At 37.7% G+C, this 23946-nt stretch overlaps 1 protein-coding gene and 2 pseudogenes across 23 annotated transcripts in view; 1 reads left to right on the plus strand and 2 right to left on the minus strand.

Annotated features, from left to right (window-relative positions):
• The window catches only part of DENND1A (DENN domain containing 1A), a 544513-nt gene that overhangs the window by 65976 nt on the left and 454591 nt on the right, over positions 1-23946 (plus strand). The window lies entirely within an intron of this gene.
• LOC106993612 (GPI ethanolamine phosphate transferase, stabilizing subunit pseudogene) lies at positions 18330-18966 on the minus strand (annotated as a pseudogene).
• Positions 19534-19590, minus strand: LOC114672899 (U7 small nuclear RNA; annotated as a pseudogene).

The following is a 23946-nucleotide window of genomic DNA, read 5'->3' on the forward strand; positions in this document are numbered from 1 at the left end:
ATAAATCAGCTCCTTTAAAATAAGACCAGTTAACACTACTCTCTTATTTGTGGACTTCTGTGGCCAAATCTTTGGTACTGCCTTTTTTGGAGGGTGAGGGGTGGCGGATGGGAAGGAGGGTAGAGGAACAGAGAGTGGCTGACTGTGCCAAAGATAAACTATGTTACAGATGGAAATGTTTTTTTCTAAGTCCAAAATCTGTAAGAAACCTTAAAGTGAGCCATTTTCTGAGATCAAAAATGTGTAAACTTGTATTAGTGTTTTGCTCTGTGATGAATGAAAGCACCACTACTTTTTAAAAAGCCACATTTATGGGTCTTTAGGTTCTTTTATTACCTGCTTCTATGTTTTACTTTTTAATTTTACCTGAAGAACATGCTTCTGATGGAGGATTTAGGTCATGTTAGCTCAAAGAAAATAGAAACCATCTACCTAAAGACTTGGTGGGAGAAATTCTTTTTATTTGCTCTCATATCTTGTTAGACAGCTGTGTTCCGGACTCAGGACTGGATTTTGCTTTTGTAAAAGCAGCTGTGAGACCCTCACCTTACAAACATAAAATGTTCTTGTTAAAAGTTTATTTCTGTGACTAGGGACCATCATTGAAACCCATCCCAAAGAAATGGGGTGTGTATAATATACTTCATGGGTGTCAGATGAAGAACTCTTGTTGGAGCTATGGTTTAATTAAACCCAATGGCCTTTAAGAATTAAAAAAAAAATTTTTTTTTATTAGGAATTAGTAAGTTAGAGCTTGGAAGTAGCTTATGTTCATTCCTTAGAGGTTGGGACAAGAATTTTGCTTTTGCTGAAAGAGCCTGTGTAGTATGGCACTAGCTTAAAATGATTTGCCTGGCATTTGCACTGGGCATATTTGGAAAGGAAAGCCTCTTTGTGTTGTGCATTTAAAAAAGTGTCTGTAAGTGTGCTTAGAAAATGGCAGCATTTGCTGGTCTTGGCTGTCAATGTCTTGCTGCTCCTAACTGTGTTTAACCAGAAAGGGAAACTCAGAGTAGAAAAAGTCTCACTCCCAAGACTTTACAAGAAAGCCCCTCTTTGTTGATTTATATATATATATTTTAAAGGAGCTTGACATCTTCATCAAGTTCACAGTGGGCTTGCTTTGTTTGCTTTCTCTTGAATGCTTGATAAGATTTTTCTTCTATTGTTTTGTGCAGCAAGAACAGATCTTTCCATGGCTGGGGTGGGTTTTTTGTAAATCCACAATATGGTCATTGTCTGGTGGTGAATAATTGTGGCTGCTTTTTGTACAACCAGAACTAAGGCTTTGGCTGTGAACAGATTCCTTCTTAGCGTGAAAAGGGACTAATCCATGTAAATACAGCCCCAAAATAAAGCTTTACAGAAAAAGGGGAAGGCCGCTAAGCAGGAGGGCACAGGTCAGCAATTTAACCTTTAACCTAACAAATAAGAAGCATGAAAGTTCCAGAATTGGTTTACAAAAGAAAGCTCCTGTGATCTGTCAGTTTTTCTTTTCAGGAGGGAACTGGGTGAGAGATCTGACTGACAGCTAGTGCCTTTTAACTGCAGACTGAAATTAACTGCCAAATTGAAACTTGAATATTTGAAGGAGAATTTTTCTTAAATAAATTGAGATGGCAGAATAGGCCTTATAAGCACTGGTCAGGGTCTTACATGGGATTTTTATCCTGGAAGGGGGCTGGGAGAGGAATAGGCATTGGACTGGACTACCTTAAGATCCCTTCCAAGTTTAATAAAGAGAATGTGGTCTGACTCTTACCAGTCAAATTAGACATGAACTTTGCAGTTTAAGGCCAGATGAAACTCTTTCCCCTTCTGTAGTATTATCACTGATTACCCTTTGTAGACTTTTCATGACTTCATAAATTAATTGCAGCCTTTACTAAAGATTTAAGAGCTTTTTGTAAATGTTATTGATGTTTCCACAAAACATTAATTACAAAAAGATAGCCATCTTGAGATTTCACAATATGTACAACTTTTATGGCCCAGTGCATTATGAGAAACTCTATTGTGTGGTGCTGAGCACTGTAAAGCAGAGGACATAGGCTTTCTTTCATGTACTGCTGTTTTGTTCCACATGCTTAGGCATTATTAGCAGATAAAACTGAGTAAGCTAAAGCAGCAGAGATGAAGTATAGGTGTTTATTAGGCAATGCACTGGGGAAATGGGAAGCTGTGAAAAATGAGGGACTGCCTTGTCTGTTCTATGGGCTTGAGAGTTAAGAAAATAAGGTTTGTGTAGCAGGGTAAGTCTTACTTTTGTGCTGTTGTACTCATTTACAAACTTTGCAAACAGTTTGTATTTATTTAATCACAATGGGTAATCCTGTTAATGAGTGTTAGTTTTCGCTTAAAGCGTAAGAGATATGATGTCAGCTGTTCTATCACATTATGGAGAATTCTGTAACTGATAGAAATTTTATTACCGATAATCATTCAGATTAAAAAGAAACAATGAATGAATGACTAGAGTAGGCTCCCTATAGAATAATAGAATAATATAAGAATAGTCATTATTTGTGTAACAAAATAAAACGTCAGTGGTGATTCTGTTTTAGTTTTTCAGTTGTCCATGGTATATTTGTCTAGGTTGTCTAAAATTTGTTCTAAGGGCTTATTGGCCTGCCTTAGTTTCCCTAAAGTATTTAGAGACCAGAGACAATGTAATGTTGCAGATTAAAATGAGCATAAAGTTAAGTGGCCACCCTCACTTAGCTCAGGCGTGCACCTTCTCTTTCCTAGCTGATTACCATGGTCTCCTAACTGGCCTTTATGCTTTCCTTCACATCCATATTTAATGCTGTCATCTGAGCGATCTTTTAAAAACACAGCTGAGACCACAGCATTCCGCTTGTAACACCTTTCTGTGGTCCTCTATCACTCCAAGCTAAAGTCAAGCTCATTAGCAGGGCAAATGAGGTCTTCCATGCTCCATCCTTTCCCTATCCAGCTTCATCTTAGCCCACTCCTCTCCTCTCCTTCTAAATATGCATTTCCCAATATGTCTCAACCAAATTTCATACATATTTTTTAAATTTCCATATTATATTTGGCTTCCCCCAAATGTAAGAAGGTCTAATATCTTTAATACGGGAAATTTAATGATGATGGCTTTGAAAATGGCTAGCATTTGTATAGGCTTCACACTTTGTAAGCATTCCCATGTTTTTTTGTTTAATCTTCACAGCAATGATGCAGAATGGGCAATGTTTTCTGGGAGATGCTTGACAAATATTTGAATGGATGGATGAATAAATGAATGAGTGATCCATGGCATCAGAAAACTGGAGTTACAGTCCAAATTTCTTATTAACCATGTAATTTTGAATACCTCTCTGAACCTATTTGCTAATCTGTAAAATTAGGTCTATACCTGCCTTGTCTGTCACACTAGATGGCAAAATAAATAATGTATTGTAAATAGAAATACCATTCAAAATATAAACCCCATGCAAATATTAGTTCCTGTTATTATATTCTTAATTTATTCCAGGTCCTATAAATGAAGATAAAGTGCTCATGGATATAGATAGATTTGTGTTTTAATGACTAAAAGGACAGATTTGTGTTTTAATGACTAAAAGGACATCAGAACTGTTTTATTTATGTAAAAAAGTATAAGCCTATTTTGTTAGCATACAGAAAACTGTATACTCTTGTTTTTTTTAATAAAGAAAATGTCAGGTTTATACTATTAGTAAGTGCTAACAAAGGAGCACATACTATGTGGTAGATGGATGTTCAAATACAGTATCTAGAGGTTCCTTTTTGCTATGCATTCTTCCTGGGTTGGCTCTCAAGAACCTTAGGGCTATATTTGCCTTCTAGCTCTGTGAACTACACTTGACTATTTTAGTATGTTATTATTTTTGTATGGATTTTTTTGGTATGCCTTTTTGTATGCTATTATAATCCCTGGCATAATCTTTCCTCCTTTTATTTTCCCTTTGTCCTTACACCCTCAGTTTACATGTATATTTTTAATCTTTTAACTGTAAGTATTTTGGTAAGTCGTTTCAAATTGTTTATGGAATGTGGTGGATGATAAACTCTCCCAGTAAGAACTCAGTCACACCTTGGTTTCTCCTATTGCCTACAGACTGATCATTTCTCAGCTTGTGTCTTTGGCCGTGACTCCAGAGTGCCAGACCTGGCTCCTCAGCTCTCTGTCCACAGCTGTCTCTCCATCCTTCATGGGCATCTCAAATTGAATTTAACCTCCTCCCCTCGACCAACCTTTTACCCCCACTGCCAGTCACCTAGCAAAACAAAATGGAAACGCCGATCCTAATCCTAAACTGTTCCTTCTATCCAGGGTCTTGTTGAAGGGCATTTGTACCCACTCACTTACTAATGCCAGAAGCCTGAAAGTCATCCTAGACTCTCACCCTACATCCAATTAAACCTGAGTAATTTTTAAAGTTTTAAAAAAAAGCTTTAGAAAGATTTTAAACAATATCAAAGTTATACAAAAGTTGTAGTTCTACTGCAAATAATTTTTCTTCTGCACAATTTGGGAATAAGTTGCTGATCTCAACCTCGACTACGTCAGTGAGATTTTACTGCAAACAAGGTGATTCCCCTGCACAACCACAATGTGGTATCAAAGTGAGGAAATTAACAATGATACTGTACTACCATCTAATTCTCAGAGTTTTGGCACTTGTCCCAGTAATGTTCTTTAAAGCAAAAGGATTCTGTTCAGAATCACAAATTGCGTTTAGTTTATTTAATGTTTCTTTCTTTTTTTTTTTTTTTTGAGACAGTCTCGCTCTGTCACCCAGGCTGGAGTGCAGTGGTGTGATTTCTGCTCACTGCAAACTCCGCCTCGCAGGTTCACGCCATTCTCCTGCCTCAGCCTCCTGAGTAGCTGGGACTACAGGCGCCTGCCACTATGCCTGGCTAATTTTTTGTATTTTTAGTAGAGACGGGCGTTTCACCGTGTTAACCAGGATGGTCTCGATCTCCTGACCTCATGATCCGCCTGCCTCGGCCTTCCAAAGTCCTGGGATTATAGGCATGAGCCACCGCGCCCAGCCAGTTTAATGTTTCTTTAGTCTCCCTTAGGAAAGGTTCTCAGTCTTTCCTTGACTTTTATGACCTGGACATTTGAAGGTTACAAGCCTCAATTTGGGTTTGTCTGATGTTTCCTTATGATTAGGTTTAGGTTGAACATCTTGAGTGGAAATATAGAAGTGATGATGTGCTCTTCTTGTTATATCACATAATACACAGTTTTGATTTGGCCCTTTACTGGTGATGATCTTTTTCTCGCTTGATTAAAGTAGTCTTTGCCAGGCTTGTCTACTGAAAAGTTCCTCCTTACTTACTCCTTTGTAATTAACAATTGTTTTGGGGGAAAGTACTTTAAAATTATGTAAATATTCCATTTCTCTTTAAACTTTCAGTTTATTTGTTTATTTGACTTTGGACTTACTCCTTTCTTATTCAAGGTTGTTATTGAATTGTTCAAATTATTTGAGTGAATTGAATTATTCAGTTTGTTCCAGCTTTCATCATTAGGAGCCAACTTGAAGGGCTCTTGTGTTCTTTTGACCGGTCTTCATCATTCTCTGGGTTCTTCTTTGCTTTCTGGTGCAAGATGTTCTGTACTCATCTTTTACTTTCTTTTCCTTAGCCATGAAATCTGCCATTTTCCCAACGTTCCTTTTGGTGGAGAATGCTATTTAAGAGCCAAAATTTGGATTCTATGTGTGTTCATTGCTGTGGTAGTGTTGCTGCTTCTAGGCCTTCTTGGTGGTCAGGGTCAGAGAGTACCTCTATATGTATTTCTGCATCTATCTGTGTATATTAAAAAGGGTGAGTCCACACCAGTACCAGTTTCAACCAATACCACCAATTCATTCAAGTTTTCTCCCTTTCCATATTTGTAACTTCTCTCTTCAACAGTGAGAAGCCTGGTTCCCATTATCCTTAATATATTAACTTATTTGATTAATCCCTTGTACATGACTACTCTGTCATCATGGCTGCCACCAATGCCTACCCAGTGTGGATGTCCTCCTTAACTCAACTGGGGCTCCGATACCCTGTGTCTCTCTGCTGCTTCTGCCTGGATGCCTGCTTCATCCACCTTGGTCTTTGACAAGCCCTGCCAGGCTGGTCCTTCTGTGTGGGTGTCCTCTTCACTTTGGATTTTGACACCCCATGCATGGCTGCCATGCCCTTCCATGTTGTTCCTGCATAATCCTCCTCAGGATCGGACACCCTATCAGGTGGCCCCTGCATGGAAAGTTCCTTGCTCTGCTCAGGTGTTCTGACACCTCACATCAGATCATCTTTTAACAGGGACACGCTTCTCAAACTGCATTGACACTGACACCCCCTGCCATGCAGCTGTTCCCTGTGGATGACTGCGTATCCCTGCTTGGGCTTTTTCTCCCCACACTAGCTCACCCTCCTCTGTGGGCACCCTTGTCACAATTGGGTTCTGATACCCTATGTTAGATTACTTTAGACGGTGTGGGCGCTCTTCTCGCACTGCTTGCACTCTGAGTCCCCACATTGTGTGAGCCCTCCTATGGGATGCCATCCTTACCTATTCTGGACTACTGTGGCTACTTCTCACCAAGTATGGATGTGTACCTCGACTTAAGGATTAAATTGTCAATTAGGAAAAGGAAGTAAAGTCTAATTTCTTGATCTTTTCCTATCTCTTTTTCTCCCTTGTTATCCAATTAATTGCCATTGACTTAGTTCTGGCCTTCCTTATTCTTTCTGGGATTACTGCCACTTAATTGGTTTCCTTTTTTTTTGAGACAGAGTTTCGCTCTTGTTGCCCAGGCTGGAGTGCAATGGCATGATCTCGGCTCACCACAACCTCCGCCTCCCGTGTTCAAGGGATTCTCCTGCCTCAGCCTCCCGAGTAGCTGGGATTACAGGCGCGTGCCACCATGCCTGGCTAATTTTCTATTTTTGGTAGAGATGGGGTTTCTCCACGTTGGTCAGGCTGGTCTCGAACTCCTGACCTCAGGTGATCCGCCCACCTCGGCCTCCCAAAGTGCTGGGATTACAGGCGTGAGCCACCGTGCCTGGCCACTTAATTGGTTTTCTTAGCTGGAGTCTTATCCCTTCAACCCCTCTTCTGTCCTGCTGTCATAATGTGTGTGTTAAACAAATATAATCATGCCAGTCTTCTGCTTAAACCTTATAATGCCTCTTCATTACCTCTAGGGTAATGAAGATCTTAGCGTGGCACAGAAGGCTCCTCATCACTTGGCTGACCTCTCTTCCTTTGTCCCTCACCACTGCCTGTCATTGACCTTCTGTACTAGCTGAGCCACTTTAGTCTATTTTCTTCCATACCTTAGTGTCTGGTCTTTCTATTTTCTGTACAATACTCTTTCTCCCTGTTTTCCTGGTTTATTTCCATTGTCCTTTGTAACTTAGACAAGGTGCCACCTCTTTTAGGAGGCCTCTAATCCTCCATTTTTTCCCTTACTGCCCCCTCTCTGCCACCCTTCACAGACTTGGTTAGATACCCTCCCTTTTGGCACCCTGCATATTGTATTATAATTGTCTTTTCTGTTATTCTTGAGGGCAGGAATCTTCTTGCTTGAATTCTCCCTTGAAGAATAATCCTATTCAGTAGGTAGCTAGCTAAATGAAGAGATATTAAAAATATCTCATTCAGTGGAATTTGTTATGTCCAAATAAGCAAGGCAATGTTAGTATCAGTTGTTTGTGAGGCTTTTGAAATAGCTCCATTTACATAGAACTGGACATTATAATTGTATTTTTTAGAGTGGGGTTTTACCTATGGTTACATCTACTTCTGGAGTATCTCCAGGGACTTACCTTGTTTTTCTTAGCAAGGTAGAAAAGAGATTTAGAGTATATCAAGGATTGGTTCATTATCTTCTATTTCCCATCCACTGCATTTATTACCACTTTGCATGCAGTAGGCTGTGGCAATGTCTGGTACTGTCTTGGTAGCTGATGAGATAAAGATATATTCGACCACGAGACAGAAGAGGAGAGAGAAACTTCATTTGAACTGGTAACCATTTGCTTAAATTGATTAAATCAGTTGCTTCATTTTTTTATTTTATTTAATTTATTTTTATTTTTATTTTTTTTGAGAGAGAATCTCACTCTATCACCTAGACCGGAGTGCAGTGGCGTGATCTCGGCTCATCGTACCTTCCATGTCCCGGGTTCAAGTGATTCTCCTGCCTCAGCCTCCCGAGTAGGTGGGACTGCAGGTGCATGCCACCACACCCGGCTAATTTTGTATTTTTAGTAGAGATAGGTTTCACCATGTTGGCCAGGCTGGTCTCAAACTCCTGACCTCAGGTGATCCACCCACGTCAGCCTCCCAAAGTGCTGGGATTACAGACGTGAACTACCATGCCCAGCTTCATTTTTTATTTTTTTATTTTACTTTGCTTTCTGGGTCATTTTGAATTTTATTTTTAAATCTGAGACAAAATATTAAACATCTGGGTCCTATTACATGTAGAAGTTATTCACAAATGTTGTGATTGGGATCAAGGAACAGTCTGAAGTTCCTGGGCAGGAGAATCAGCTGATGGCTAGGATGAATGTTGCCATTTGTGTTGAGAGACCAGCAAGGTTGATTTTTGCCAGCAGAAATGTACTAAGAATGATCTTGCTTAAAATGAGATAATGCAGTGGATTAAAAATAGATTTGTAAATGCTTTCATCTGCCTCAGTTATTGCTGCCTAATATTTGTTTCACCCACGGTTTCTCTTTTCCTGCAAATTATATGTACAGTGTGAGTGACTTTCTAAAGGTGATGATATATGCTAATATATACTAATATTCTAAAGGTAATGATATATGTTATTTTTTCCCCATGAAAATATCTTCGAAGTAGGTGTATCGTAATAGTTACCTAAAAGAAATGCTTCTTAATCTGAGAAATTTTCCAGCCCATTGAGAGGAATAGTAGCTTTTTTGAGAGGCTGGCATCTCAAGATAGAAAGACGTCTCTGACTATTGCTCTGGAGAGCTACTGAATGATTTCTTTACTGGTCTCTACTAAAAATAATAAAATTAGCTGGATGTGGTGGTGTACCCCTGTAATCCCAGCTACTGGAGAGGCTGAGGCAGGGGAATGCCTTTAACCCAGGCAGTGGAGGTTGCAGTGAGCTGAGATCATGCCACTGCGTTCTAGCCTGGGTGACAGAGCAGGATTCCATCTCAAGAGAAAAAAAGAAAAAAAGAAAAACAATTTAAAATGAAAAATATTTGGAGGTTTTTTCTTTCTTTTTAAAAACTAGTTGCACTCTTAGCAGCCAATGCTTTTGAGCTGTGTCAGGCTATTAAAATGCAGGTTTATAGGGTGATGTTTTCAGGATGTTCCTGAGAATCAGTCCTGAGTTTCAGTATTGTCTATGCTGTTGTGGTGGATAAGGTGAACATTCTTATTTTTAATTGCCTAGCTTTCCTGAATGTTTAACTGAGGCCCATCGCATAAGGGCACTGGGAATGTGCTGTTATATTCATTAGCATGGCTTTGGATGGCCTGAGTCCATGACAGACTGGCTTTCTTCATATACTTATTCATAAATTCAAACAAGTCTTTGAGGGACTACTTAATGCTATGGATATAAATAAAACACTTTCTTTTAAGGAGTTTACATCTGATGAGGGAAATAAATAATCAACCAGTAGCCATACATTATTTGGGATAAACAGAGACAGGCACAAAGTGCTGTGGGCAGCTCAGCAGAGGGAGCAGGGAGCAAACAGTTTTATACCCAGTTGCTATGGAAATCTGTGTATCCTCAACCTCTCCCAAGGCCCCCACAAGTGCCATCCTTACATCAGCAGCTCAGACCCCTCAGTCTCTGGAACTAAATCAGGCTCAGGTGAGGATGAGAAACTTAGATATGACTTCTTAAGTATAGCTTCTCAAGTACAGGCCCTCTCAGTTTGGAAACTAAAGAGAGAAGTTATCTTCTCCCCAGCCCCTCCCACCACCACTCTTCCCCAGCGTATAATGGTGGGACAGGCAGAAGATAACTGCCGAAGACACTGATGGTTTAAAAGGGGGCCAGCAGGAGGCACGTTGGAGCACATAGCACTCCATAGCGGTTCCCAAATACGGCTGGGCAACTGTTGGAAGTTTCCTGATGGAGACTCAGTCCTGCTCTGGCCTGAGAGTGGCTCACCATGGCTCTTAATTGTACCTTCTGGGCTTTTGGATTCTGAATCATCCTTCTTTAAATAAAAGAGAAGCTGTGTTAGCAACTGAGTAGTTTCCTTAGCCTGCTTCTGGAAAGTTTAGTGATTCAACGGCCTATTGTTTTTTCATTTATATTTTCTTTGTTCCTTTCAGTCCAGGCTGGGTGTGTTTCTCCCCATATGAGCCTCTTAAAAACTCCTTTGTTGTCCTGTGAATCTGTTGGCGTTTACTCCTTGACGTAACATTCATACCCACAAATGTCTTTGAGATAAGCCCTCCTTTTCTACTTTGGTTTTCTAGGGAGACTACTGAGGAACAACAGTTGTAAGCTTCTTAGAAGCCCTGTTGTTTAACTGAATGGTTCTCTATGGTACCAACTTAGATCTTTTGGAGGTCTTACAAAGAATTTTAAAATCACCCCCTTAGCTTTTTCTTGTCCTAAGAGTACGCTGGATTTCATCTTTACCCAGAGGCCATTTCTTAATTTTAACACCATTTATTGTCTGGAGAGGCTAGAAATGAGTAAACAAATTGAGTTCTATACATAGAATAATAGTAATAAAAAGGAACAAAGTATTGCTATACTCAACAACATGGATGGATCTCAACATAATTATCTTGAGTGAAAGAAGCTGGACAAAAAGAGTACATACTTTCTGATTCCATTTATATAAAAGCCTAGAAAGTACAAACTAATCTTTAGTGACAGAAAGCACACCAGTGGTTCCCTAGGGATGGGTGGTGGGGAGTGCAGCGGGAGGGATAGATTACAGAGGAGCACAAAGAAACTTTTGGGGTTGATTGATTGTGGTGATGGTTTAAGGGATGTACACATATGTCAGAACTCATCAAATTATACACTTCCATGCTTGTGTTTTCTCATTTTTTTTTTCATTCTTGTGTTGAAGATGTGTCTTTTGAAAGCAATACATAGTTGGATCTTTTAAAATCCAGTCGTCTTACCTGTATTTTTTTTTTTTTTTTTTACTGGAAATGCTTTTTGTGCTTTATTTTTTTATTCCTTTCTTTTGGATTATTTAAGCATTTTCATCATTCAATTTTTTCCCCTTTATTATTTGGGACTTAAATACTATTTCTGTGCCTTTAACTAATACACTGAAAATAATGGTGGCTATGACTTAGTAGGGCTTATTCTATACCAGTCATTGTTTTGTATCTTTACCTATATTAACTCATTTAATCCTCACAAAAACCCTATGGGATAGATACTGTTACTGTCTCAGTTTTACAGATGGGGAAACCATGGCATGGTGAGCTTATGTAATCTGTCCAAGGCCACAGAGCTATCAAGTAGTAGAGCTGGGATTTGAACCCAGGTCGTGTGCTTTCAGTGTCCATAATGTTAACTAATACAGGCATACCTCAGGGGTATTGCGGGTTCAGTTTAGTTGCAGACCACAATAAAGTGAGTAGCGCAGTAAAGTGAGTCACAAATTGTTTTGGTTTCCCAATGCATGTAAAGTTATGTTTATACTCTACTATTGTCTATTAATTGTATAATAGCGTTATGTTTAAAAAGGTACATATCATGATTTAAAAATATTGTATTGCTAAAAATTGCTAACAATCAACTTGTAATCTTTTTGATCGCAGAGGATCTTGTCTAAATGTTGATGGCTACCGACTGGTCAGGACGGTGGCTACTGAAGGCTGGGATGGCTGTGGAAATTTTTAAAAATAAGACAGCAATGAAGTTTGCTGCATGGATTGACTCTTCCTTTCACGAAAGATTACTCTGTAGGATGTGATGCTCTTTCATAGCATTTTACCCCCAGTCGAACTCCTTTTAGAATCGGAAACCTCTCAAACACTCTTTCTGGATTATCAACCAGGTTTGTGTAATATTATAAATCCTTTCTTGTCATTTCAACAATGTTTACAGCATTTTTACCAAGAGTAGTTTCCATCTCAAGAAAGGATATTCCTTGCTCATTTGTAAGAAGCAACTTCTCATGCATTCAGATTTTATCAGGAGATCGCAGCAATTCATTTCCATTTTCAGGTTCTGCTTTTAGTTCTGGTTCTCTTGCAGCTTCTGTCACATCTGCATTACTTCCTCCACTGAAGTCTTAAATACCTCAGTGTCATCCATGAGGGCTGGAATTAGCTTCTTCCAAACTCTTGTTAATGTTGGTATTTTGACCTCCCACAAATCACAGATGTTCTTAATGGCATCTAGAACGGTGAATTCTTTCCAGAAGGTTTTCAATTTACTTTGCCCAAACCCATCAGAGGAATTACTCTCTATTGCAGCTATAGCCTTCTGTGTTTCTCAGACTTCAAAGTCAAAATTACTCCTTGATCCAGGGGCTGCAGAATGGATGTTGTGTTAGCAGGCATGACAACAACCTTCATCTCCTTGTATATCTCCATCAGAGCTCTTGGATGACCAGGTGCATTGTCTTTTTTTCTGAGCAGTAGGTTTCAACAGTGGGTTTAAACTATATTATTTTGGTGCAAAACTAATTGGGGTTTATGTCATTACTCAATGGCAAAAACCAGAATAATTTTTGCACCAATCTAAATAGTAATGCATGCTGTAAAATGATGTGCTGTCATCCAGGCTTTGTTGTTCCATTTATAGAGCACAGACAGAGTGGATTTAGCATAATATTATACTTAAGAACTCTAGGATTTTCAGAATGGTCGATGAGCATTGGTTTCAATTTAAAGTCACCAGCTGCATTAGCCCCTAACAAAAGATTTATCCTGTCCTTTGAAACTGGTTTTGACATCTCCTCTCTAGCTATGAAAGTCCGAGATGGCATTTTCTTCTGATATCAGGTGGTTTCATCTACATTGAAAATCTGTTGTTAGTGTAGCCACCTTTATCAGATATCTTAGCTTGAACTTCTGGATAACTTGTTGCAGCTTCTACATCAGGATTTGCAGCTTCGCCTTGCACTTTTTTATATTATGGAGATGGCTTTTTTCCTTAAACCTCATGAACCAGCCTCTGCTAGTCAAACTCTTCTGCAGCTTCCTCACCTGCCTCAGCCTTCATAGAATTGAAGAGAGTCAGGGCCTTGATGTGGATCTGGCTTTTGTGTAAGGGAATGTTGCGGCTGGTTTGATCTGTCCAGACCACTGAAACTTTCATGTATCAACAATCAGGCTGTTTCACTTCATTATCATTCATGTGTCACTGAAGTAGTACTTTTTATTTTCTTCAAGAACCTTTCCTTGTCATTCGCAATTGGGCTGTTTGGTACAAGAAGACTAACTTTGAGCCTATCTTGACTTTCAATATACCTTCCTCACTACTAAGCTCAATTATGTCTAGCTTTTGATTTAAAGACATGCAGCTCCTCCTTTTGTTTGAACACTCAGAGGCCATTGTAGGGTGAATTATTGGCCTAATGTCAATATTATTGTGTCTCAAGGAACAGGGAGGCCCAAGGAAGAGAAAGATGGGAGAATGGCTGGTTGGAGGAACAGTCAGAACACACTCACATTTATTGACGAAGTTTGCCATCTTATATGGGCATGGTTTATGGCACCCCAAAACAATTACAACAGTAACATCAAAGATCGTTGATCACTGATCACCATAACAGATGTAATAATAATTTAAAAAGTTTGAAATATTACAAAAAATTACCAAAATGTGACACAGAGACATGAAATGACTTGCTCTATCCAGGGTTGTCGTACACTTTCAATGTATTAAAAAAAAAAAAGCAATATCTATGAAGTGCAATAAAACAAAGTATGCCCATACAAATCAACAGTTTCTGAGAAATTTTTGCATGTTTGTGTAACTTTAATTGGCATCTTTACCCTCCTCCTGGACAATACAAGATAGTATATTGTTTTAACTTTAATCATTCCCCTCCTTGTTTATATGTTTTTATTGTTGTGTATTTTACTTTAAACCTGTAAGATAATTATTGATTTTTTTATATAACCAGTGCTTTAGATTTATCTGTGTATTTTCTGTTTTCTTTGTTCTTTATTTTTTATTTTTTATTTTTTTGAGATGAAGTCTCATTCTGTTGCCCAAGCTGGAGTTTAGTGGGGCGATCTCGGCTCACTGCAACCTCCGCCTCCTGGTTCAAACAATTCTCCTGTCTCAGCCTCCCAAGTAGCTGGTATTACAGGCGCATGCCACCACACCCAGCCAATTTCTGTATCTTCAGTAGAGACAGGGTTTTGCCATATTGGTCAGGCTGGTCTCGAACTCCTGCCCTCAAGTGATCTGGCCGCCTTGGCCTCCCAAAGTGCTGGGATTATAGGTGTGAGCCACTGTGCCTGGCCATTTTCTTTGTTCTTTATGTCTTCTTGCATCTCAGAGTTTTTTCATCTGGGCTAATCTTCTTGCTTGAATAACATTCTTTGTTAGTGGCAAATATCTTAGTTTTGTTTATCTGAAAATGTCCTTATTCTAACGTCATATTGGAGATGTCATTTCATTGTCTGCTGACTTCTGATGTTGCTGTTGAAGTCCCTTTCCATTATAATTAATATTTTTGTGTCTTGTTTTCTAGTTTAGCAATGGTATTTGTCTAGCAGTGGAGTTTTCTTCTTATATATCTTGGTTAGGACCAGCTGTTTGAATCTGAGGACTTAGAACTTCTTTTTCTTTTGGAGCTTTGATTACACATATGTCTGACATTCTCTTTTTGTCCTTTACAGTTTTAAACCATTTTTTTTGTGTGTTTTCAATCTGTTTCTCTCTGATACATTCAATAACTTCTTCAAGTCTTTCTTTTAGTTTGCTACTTCTCTCTTCAGCTGTGTCTAATTGCTGTTAAAACCATCCATTTATGGCCAGGCACAGTGGCACACCCCTGTAATCCTGGCACTTGGGAAGACCAACGTGAAAGGATTGCTTGAGGCCAGGAATTCGAGATCAGCCTGGGCAAATAGTGAGACCCTGTCTCTACAAAAATGAAAACAAACAACCCATTGATTTAGTGTTTAATTTTAATTATTTTTAATAGGTTTCTTGAGATATAATTAATAAACCACACAATTTGCCCATTAATAAAAGATATAATTAATGGTTTTGGTGTATTATTTAAATTGTGGAGGTAGATGTGTATATATAAAACAAAATTTGCCATTTTAAATATTTTTAAGTGTAAATTTAGTGGTATTAATTATATTTATACTGTTGTGCAGCCATCACCACTATCTGTTATTAAAATCTTTTCATCACCTCAAATAAAAACTTTGTAATCATTAACAGTAATTTCCCATTTTCCCCTCCTTCCTAACCTCTGGTAACCTCTAACCTACTGTTCTGTCTTGATGAATTTGCCTATTCTAGGTTCCTCATATAAGTGGAATCATATATTATTTATCCTTTTCTGTCTGGTTTATTTCACTTACCCTAATGTTTTCAAGGTTTATTCATGTTGTAGTATGTATCAGAACTTCATTCCTCTTTGTAGCTGAATACTTATCCATTAGATGTATATACTGCATGTTGTTTATCCATTCATCTGTTGATGGACAATTTGGTTGTCTCCACCTTTTGGCAATTGTGAATAATGCTGCAATCAACAATGTCATTCATTGTTGGTATATGTTTGCATTTCTGCTTTCAATTCCTTTGGGTATATACCTAGGAATGGCATTGCTGGATCATATGGTAATTCTGTTTTTTTTTTTTTTGGAAAACTGCCAAGCTATTTTCCATAACAGCTGCACCATTTTATATAGCCACCAGCAATGTGTGAGGTTCCAATTTCTCCACATTCTTGTCAGCGGATACTGTTGTCTATCTCTTTTATTATAGCCATTCTAGTGGGGGTGAAGTGACATATCATTGTTATTTTGATTTGCCTTTCTCTAATGCCTAATTATATTGAGCATCTTTTAGTGTGCTTCTTGTATATTTTCCATGGAGAAATATCTATCCAGTGACTGGGTCTTTTAAAAAATTACCGGTTATAAATGTTCTTTATATATTCTAGATACAAACCTCTTATCAGATATATGACTTGCAGGTACTTTCTCCCACTTTGTAGGTTAACTTTTCTCTTTCTTGATTGTGTCATCTGAAACAGAAGTTTTCATTTCAGTGAAGTCTTATTTAATATTTCTTTTGTTGTTTGTGCTTTAGCGTGGTACCTAAGAAACCATTGCCCATCCTAAAGTTACAATAATTTATTTCTGTGTTTTCTTCTAAGTTTATTTGTTTGTTTATTTTTTAGGTTTTAGCTCTTACCTTTGGGTCTATAATCCATTCCTTTTTTTTTTTTTTTGAGACAGGTTCTCACTTGGTCACCCAGGCTGGAATACAGTGGCATGATCTTAGCTCACTGCAGCCTCAACTTCCCAGGCTCAAACAATCTTCCCGCCTCTGCTTTGCAAGTAGCTGGGACTACAGGTGTATGCCACCACACTCACCTAATTTTTTAGGGGGTGTATAGGGAGAGACGAGGTTTTGCTATGTTGACCAGGCTGGTCTTGAACTCCTGGCCTCAAGCGATTCTTCTGCCTTAGCTTCCCAAAGTGCTGGGATTAAAGGCATGAACCACTATCCCCAGCCTACAATCCAAATCGAGTTGATATTTATATGTGCTTATAAGGAAGGAGTCTAACTTTATTCTTTCAAATGTAGATGGTCAATTGCCCCTGCACCTTCTGTTGAAAAGTATTAATTCTCCATTGAGTTGTTTTGGTTTGTTACCCAGGCTGGAGTGTAGTGGCACAACCTTGGCTCACTGCAACCTCTGCCTCCTGGGTTCAAGAGATTCTTGTGTCTCAGCCTCCTGAGTAGCTGGGACTACAGGTATGTGCCAGCATGCCCAACTAACTTTTTGTATTTTTGGTAGAGATGGTGTTTCACCATGTTGGCCAGCCTGGTCTTGCACTACTGGCTTCAAGTGATCTGCCCCCCTCAGCCTCCCAGAGTGCTGGGATTACAGGCATAAGCCACCATGCCTGGCATCTTGTTGAAAATTAATTGACAATTGCAAATATTTATTTCTGGACTCTGAATCCTATTCTTTTCCTGATGCTGTACTATACTGTCTTGATTACTGTAGATTTGTAGTAAATTTAAAGTTGAGAAGTATAAGTCCTCCAATTTTGTTCTTTTTAAAGATCGTTTGACTATTCTGGGTCCCTTGCATCTCCATATGAATTTTAGTATTAGCTTATCAATTTCTGCAAAAAGCCCAGCTGGGATTTTGGTAGGGATTTAATTGAATCTGTAGATTCATTTGGGGAGGATTGTCAGCTTAACAATATTGTGTTCCAATCCATGAACGTAGGATATCTTTCCATTTATTAAGGTAATGTTTAGGGTTTTTTTCCACGTAATGTTTTGTAGTTTTCAGACTATAAGTTTTACAATTCTCTTGTTAGATTTACTCCTATTTTTCTTAATCGATGTTATTGTAAATGGAAACTTTGAATTTCATTTTTGTATTGTTCTTTGTTAGTGTATAGAAATAGAATTGATTTTTAAAAATATTGATCTATTATCCTGCAGATTTGATGAACTGGTTTATTAGTTCTAATAGTTTTTTAGTGAATTTCTTAGGATTTTCTTTGTGTAAGATTACGTAATGTACAAATCAAGATAGTACTAATTCTTCCTTTCCATTCTTGATGACTTTTATTTCTTTTTCATACCTAATTGCCCTGGCTAGAACCTCCAACACAGTGTTGAATAGAAGTAGCAGAAATGAATATTCTTTTCTTTCTCCTCATCTTAAAGAGAAATATTTAGTCTTTTGGCATAATTATGATATTAATTATAGGTTTTTTAGATGCCCTTTATCAGCTTGATGAAGTTCGGTTTTGTTTCTGGTTTGTTGAATTTTTTTTATTATGAAAGGATGTTGGATTTTGTCAGATGATTTTTCTGTGTCTTTTGAGATGATTGTGTGATTTTTGTTCATCATTCTCTAGGTATGGCTTATTACATTAATCTATTTTTGGATGTTAAACCAACCTTGCATTATTGTTTTTAAAAATTCTATCATAAGTACTTTATTTTAACTAGAAGATACAATCTCCAAGGAATTTCATGGTTTAAAAAGCTACAATTACTTCATGTTGTAACTACATAAAACAGTGCTGTAATGGAACTACTTGACTTTGGTTATATACATTTTTGCACAGCCCTATGGAATCTATACAAAGGAATATTTTCTCCCTTTGCTCCAATTAATTGTTCTCGTATAGAAATTGCTTTATATTCCAGTATATCCAGAATGGTAAAATAACAAGTCCATCCATGTTGCTAAAGGTTGCTCCAAGCATATGGGCCATACCTGCTATGGTCTTTCTCCACTCAGTGGTATAGGCAGTGCTTCAAGTTATGCTCCTAGAAAACTAGAAATTGTAATGATCTGGAGACTATGCTCCCAAATGGCTGTAACTCCATTTCTACTGAAAACTCTAAGCCATGCTTTTGAGATTTGGTTCTAACAAACATAAGGTACAGTGGTAAAAGTAGACAAAATGACTGCAAATAAAAATGTTTCCAACACCAACTCTATTAGCTCCATATGGAACAAAAATTACATGGAAGGAGAAACAGGACAAAAGAAGGTAGATACAGCATTTCAAAAATCAAGTTACCTTGTGTGATAATGAACTTTTTAGAGGATGCATTTGGTTTCACTACTAAATATAATACTAGATTGACAGCAGCTACAAAACCAGAACATATGTACAACCATGTCAAGTGTGTTTACAATATTGAGAAGTTCTCCAAGAAGAATGATGGAATGAAGACACTTAGGATAATTGAAAATATGCATAAAATATGGGTATAAAGTAGTTTTTTGATGTCTTTCATAGTGTTTTCTTGAGTGGCTATCTCTCTTGCTGAGGAAGGGACCTGGGGAACTACTGCATCCTGCTATCATGGGAAGGGCAGTCCTGGCTCTAATGCAAGCACCCAATTTTGCATTCTTAGGATAAATCTCACTTGGTCATGGTGTGTAATCCTTTTTTTGTGTTGCTAGATTTGGTTTGCTACTATTAATATATTGAGTATTTTTGCATTTTTCGTTTTCTTATATTTGTTTGCTTTTGGTATCAGCATAATACTGGCCTTACAGAATGAATCGGAAAGTTTTTCTTCATATTTTAGTTTTTGAAAGAGTTTATGAAGAATTGGTATTCCTTCTTCTTTAAATGTTTGATAGAATTCTCCAGTAAAGTCATCTGAGTTTGTCTGTTTTGTTGGGAAGTTTTCAAATTAGTAATTCCATCTCTTGCTATAGGTCTATTCAGATTTTCTATTTCTTCTTGACTCAGTTTTAGTAGTTTCTATTTTTCTAGGGATTTGTCCATTTCACATATCTAATTTGTTGGCACACATTTGTTCATAGCATTCTCTCTCTCTCCCTCTCTCTCTCTTTTTTTTTTCCTGGTAAACCAGAAAACCTAGACAAATTCTGAAAGAGCTGTAACATTAATATTCTCTTAATCCTCTGTGTTTCTGCAAATTTGGTCCTCATGGTTTTTTCTTTTACTGCTCACCTCTCATACATTGTACTTGCAGCCACTGCAAAGTAATTGTCATTTTCAGATGCTGTTTCTTTGTCTGAAATGTCTTTTCTCTTTCCCCATTGGAGGAATTGGCATTTATCTTCAAGATAATTTTCTTCATGCTGCCATCCCTGATTGTCCAGACAGACTCAGTCTTTCCTTCCTTTGAATTCCAGTGTACTTCTACACATCTGTCAACTCACTTGTTTCTTTCAAAGGACAGCTGAGCATCCTGTTCACCTTCTTTTCCCTAATGAGAAACATGGGACTTAATACAAATTGTTTCTTGGGAATTGCATGTTGAATAAATGAATGAGGTATGAAAGATTTCTTCTGAGCTCTCAACCTGTTTGGATGCCTGAAAAGTATCTGAAATTCAAAATGTCTGAATTCTAACTCATGATCTGCTCATTAAACTGAATGAAGCTCTGGTCCCCTTCCACTGAGCAGCACATTTAAAAAATCCAGTATGCAAACTAAAAACCTACTGCCTTAATCCTGGTCACCTGTCTTCCTGCTCACCCTCTGTATTCAATATATCAGAAAAATTTGATTGATTTACCTAAATGTCTTTAAAAACTAGGTATTTCTTCTCAACTATCATCATCTTAAACCTTTTTCTCACCTCCCCCCACCTCCCCAAACCAACCTCATTCTCCCATTCCTTCAGGTCTCACTTCAGACATTAAATCATCCTAAGGGGGGAACCTTTTCAGATCCCCAAAGTAAGCTTGTTCTTACACTGTATGGTCTTGTGGCACTTATCATAGCTTATAGTTACATTACTTGTGCAGTTATTCATTTGAGCTTCTGTACTGGACCTTAAACTCTGTGAGGGTAGAGATCACCCAGTATTTTCTTCACCACTGTATGACCAGATTTCAATATTAAGAAGATTTAGTGAATATTTATGGAATGAACAAACCACTGAAAATTAGGTAATTTATGTGGAAATGCCTTTAAAATGACAATTACTGGAGAAACATTACTTTGATGGTCTCTTAACATTTAAAATAACTGTGATTAGTTTATTGAATTTGTAATTTTTTGTTTGGGTGAAGATAAATTTTAAATTCTCATGGTATTTAAGGGTGGATCATCTTGGATAGATCCACTTATTGCTGATTAGGCTTTGTTTACTAGGATTATGGAATTGGTATAACAATAACAAAGTGTAGGGTAGGGTCTCTCTGGAAAGCACTATACTACTTCCTTAATGACATCACCTTGGTAATGATCACATTTGGTTTAAGATTTCACTTAGCACAAAATGGGATGCAGAAAGTCAAACTCTCGTATATATTCAAGTAAAGGTGATGACTTTCTTCACAATAGAGCAGAGATGAAATAGCTCCCACATTTGTTATTCTGAATGGAGCCTTGGGATGAAATTCCAAGCAGCAGAATGCCACTTAACATTCTGCGTGCTATTTTGCTCTTTAGTAGCATAATTGTAAAATGAGGCAATAAAACCAGAAAAGATATAATATTTATACCTGTGTAGGCACTTCACATGATAAAATGTCACACAGGACTGTTTACTCCATGTTAGTTATTTGGATAATGCCCCACCTGCCTAGTGACAGAAGGTGCTGAGTCTTGCATAAATCTTGGAAAGAAGGTTAGGGTTAATATAGTGAGTTCTTCAGTAGGAAAAAGAATACAGCATATGTGATAATAATAATAATGGTGACTCTTTGATTACTATTTTTGTACCAGCACTGTGCTAGGCCCTTGGGGACAGAGTGTGACAAAGAGGGAGATAATATAAGTGAGTACCTTTCATGTGTCAGCTATTCTGCCATACATTTTACTTACAATATTTGTAAAACTTATAATCACTCTGCCAGGTAGGTGGTGTTATTTCCATGTATATATGACTGATTCTTGTTTATCTCATAAAAAATTCTAACGACCTCATTGGAGTTCTGTTATAATTATCATGTTTAAACTTTGGTGCTTTTTTTAAAGTTTAAATAGTCTGTTTTTTTTTTTTTGAGACAAAAAAAATTAATGAGAAGAGACAAAGAAACATCAAAGAGCTTTTTCCTCTGATTGCTGTGTTAGAACTTTTGCCTGAAAATAGGTTACATTCCTTCTGTTTTCAGCTGAATCCTCATTAACTTTACATTTTAATGATGTCCAGGGCAAATTACACCATTTATGGTCAGTACCTTAAAGGGATGCTTAAAGGGGACTTAAAAAAATTTTTTTTGAGTGGTGGATGTATTTACTCCAGGAATATAAATTGATCCAGAATTCTTAAAAAAAAAAAAAAAAAAAAGACAAAAACCTTTGAAACATGGGGTTGGTGTTCCATTTCTAACCATTATAACAATTTAATTCAAAAGAAATTATTTTCATCTTAAAGTAAATTAATCATTAAAGAACATTTATACTATTTGGGAGTATGCAACTGGAACCAGTGTCCTACATTTATTTTTGAAAATAGTTTCAGTTTCTCTCAATTTTACTGCTTAGCTTCAGAAATAATTCATAGGTGGTAGATGCTCAATAGGAATAAATGAAGACAGCTTCTCCCAGTTATGAAAAAAACAAGGGTGATTGAAATGCTAATATGTTGATAGACAGATTGTATTTGCACAAGAATGAGGGAATCTGCTGTAAGGTGGAACTCTTCATAGGATTCCAAATTATTCAATTTAAAAGAACAATATGAACTGCGGAGCTGTGCTTTCATTGTAAGCTTTGAATACTTAATTATTATTAGATGATAAATTGGAATGAAGTGTCGTGTTGTGTCAAATACTGTTTATTTCCTTAACAATTATTGGATAAGTGGATTAAGGGAAATCGGCCTGTCTGTTGAGGAAACTGTAATTATGAGAATGCCCCATCTAACATCAGGTATTTTATAAGGTTTGTACTCCTGTTTTTTACATGTGTTTAATTGAATCCCTTCTGTGTGCCAGGCAGTGGGCTAATGTCCTTGTTAAGGCATTTTTGAATCCAAGGGGTGGAATTTCACTAAAACTAGCTCAGGAAGGGAGGGATAGAGGTGGAGAGGTCTGTTGTACAGTGAAGAACAGGAAGCAAAACCAGCTGGGCTTCATGAGAACCAACTGGAACCGGAAAGTCATGCTCCAGTGTGGCTTCATCTCTTTCATCATGGCTTTGCCTCTGCTGGCTTCTTTTGTTCACCACTTATCTTGGTAATGGTTCAAAGTGGTCTATATGATCTTTCAAGCTTGGCTTCCCACTGCTAACAGACACTTTTTGTCTGTGCCCAAGGTCGATTAGAGCATGTGACTCAGCCCAGACCTGGATGGTCCCTGTGGCCTCCAGGTGCTCTGCTGCACTGCCCCTTCCGCGTGAGCAGAATGAAACATGTCTGCATGGAAAAGATATGGCTCTTGCCTGTGTGTGGCTTTTTGTGGAGATGATAATACACCTAAAAAGATTGTTTCTACTTAAATGTACTATGGACTTCCCTATAAATAAAATATTTCCGTTATCTGTGGTATTTGCAAACTGAGGAAACAGTGGGAGGGTTTGGGCACTGCCACTGAGGGAGGGTGAAATGATTTTCTTTTAGAATGAGGTTTTCCTAGGTAGGGCTTCCTGAGGGTCTAAATCCATAATTGGATCCTACTTGCCACTGTACAAGGAAACTGAATGTAGAAGGAAAAAGAAATTTTCTTTGTTAGGTTTTCTTGTCCAGGTATTGCCTTGAATGATTGGCCAACATATCTAATGCAATTTAAGGACATTTGGGAAATCTTTGGGTCTGATCTATTGTGACTAATGATTCTTGATATGGCTATTTTTTTTTAACTTGCCCATATTTCAGTTTTCTAAGGATTCAGTTAAAGCACTAGCAGATTCTGCAGTTGCTCCTCAAATATCATCATTTTTGTTGTAACTGAGTATTGAAATGTAGCAAAGCTCGTGACTGTAACTTAACATTTGTTAAGCTTCTATTTGCTTTATATATATATACACATATATATACACACATATATGTACACATACACATACATATATATACAGATGAACAAGTATGTGTGTATTTTTTCTTATTCTTCCTGGAGCCCATAAGAGATTAATTATTGTCCTCATTTTATAAGTGTTACAAACCAAGGCACAGAAAGATGAAGTAACTTGCTTTAAGGTAATACAGCTAGTAAGTAGTGGATTGTTGATTCGATTCTAGGCCTGTACTGTGCTGCCTCTGTCTATAGTAGCTCTGCTTAAGGTTAATGGTTAGGCTGTGTTTCTGGAATGCTCAACTTCTCTGTTGGAACAACATTTTGCAATAGTA

This window comes from Macaca mulatta, chromosome 15 (assembly GCF_049350105.2).
Source record: "Macaca mulatta isolate MMU2019108-1 chromosome 15, T2T-MMU8v2.0, whole genome shotgun sequence".
In the NCBI taxonomy this organism is placed as follows: Eukaryota; Metazoa; Chordata; class Mammalia; order Primates; family Cercopithecidae; genus Macaca; species Macaca mulatta.